The 1,580-nt window shown below is 50.2% G+C and overlaps 1 pseudogene; it reads left to right on the forward strand.

The window, feature by feature from the left end:
- Window positions 1-378: 378 nt before the first annotated feature.
- Window positions 379-1,289, forward strand: LOC132425563 (small ribosomal subunit protein uS5 pseudogene; annotated as a pseudogene).
- Window positions 1,290-1,580: the final 291 nt, after the last annotated feature.

Consider the following 1,580-nt stretch of genomic DNA (forward strand, 5'->3'; position numbering starts at 1 on the left):
GAAATAAGTTGATTTTCAACTTGATCATGTAGTTAAATTCAGCTTCATCTTGAAATATAAGTATTTTAGAGTAGAAAAAATGGGAAATTTCCCCCACTAAAAGAAACTATGACTCCTTGGAGAAATGCTTGATTCTGGGTCTGGGTCAGGAAAAGCTCAGGTGAGCTTGGGACTTCCTGTTCTGCCCAAAGGAGAGGAAGCTCCCAAAGACGTCTGAGGACACGCCAAAGGGACACAGCAGCCGTTCTAAAGGGTGCCCACTGCCTAAAGACGCGATACGTTGAGCAGCCAAAAAAGAATAATGACTACAATTGTTGAAACATGTGGAAAATATAAAAAATCCATGAGTTCATTGCTTTTTTTCCGTAAAAGCACCAAATGGCAGATGCCGCCGGTGCTACGGGAGGCCCCGGGGGCCCTGGAATGGGAGGCCGCGATGGCTTCCGCGCAGGCTTCTGCAGCGGGGGCCGGGGCCGGGGTCGCGGTCGGGGCCGGGGCCGCGGTCGGGGCCGGGGCCGAGGCTGCGGAGCTCGCGGAGGCAAGGCCGGGGACAAGGAGTGGCTCCCCGTCACCAAGCTGGGCCGCCTGGTCAGGGACGTGAAGATCAAGTTCTGGAGGAGATCTATCTCTTTTCTTTGCCCATCAAGGAATCTGAGATCACTGACTTTTTCTTGGGGTCATCCGTCATGGGGGAGGTTTTGAAGATCATGCCTGTGCAAAAGCAGAGCCGTGCTGGCCAGCGGACCAGGTTCAAGGCATTTGTCGCCATCGGGGATTACAACGGACGTGTTGGTTTGGGTGTGACGTGCTCTAAGGAGGTAGCCATTGCTATCAGTGGGGCCATCATTCTGGCCAAGCTCTCCATCGTCCCCGTGCGACGAGGCTACCGGGGGAACAAGATTGGCAAGCCCCGTACCGTCCCCTGCAAGGTGACTGGCCGCTGAGGCTCTGTGCTGGTGCGCCTCATCCCTGCCCCCAGGGGCACTGGCATCGTCTCAGCCCCTGTGCCCAAGAAGCCACTGATGGTGGCTGGAATTGACGACTGCTACACCTCTGCCAGGGGCTGCACTGCCACGCTGGGCAACTTGGCCAAGGCCACTTTTGATGCCATTTCCAAGACCTACAGTTATCTCACTCCTGATCTCTGGAAAGAGACGGTGTTCACCAAGTCTCCATATCAGGAATCCACTGACCATCTTGTAAAGACCCACACCAGAGTTTCCCTGCAGAGGACTCAGGCTCCAGCTGTAGCCACCACATAGTTTTCTATAGGAAAAATAAAGTGAATGAAGCTAGTTTAAAAAAAAAAATCCATGAGTTCATAAAGAACGAAAAAAAGAAGAGAGCCAAAGGAAACAAGAACCTCAAAACTCATCTGTCACCTTTGGAAGTCACTGCTGTTCCAGGCTGATACTCTGATAATCATCATTTAAGGAAAGAATTAAGAATTTATCCTACCTTACCTGTATAGTTTCCTACATAAATTGTATTTTAGAGTGCCCAAATTGCCTGAATTGATGAAGAGTGATTATTTTTTCTTTTCCATTATAGTTTATTCCAAGTTATTGAATATAGTTCCC

Source organism: Delphinus delphis, chromosome 5 (genome assembly GCF_949987515.2).
Source record: "Delphinus delphis chromosome 5, mDelDel1.2, whole genome shotgun sequence".
NCBI lineage: Eukaryota > Metazoa > Chordata > Mammalia > Artiodactyla > Delphinidae > Delphinus > Delphinus delphis.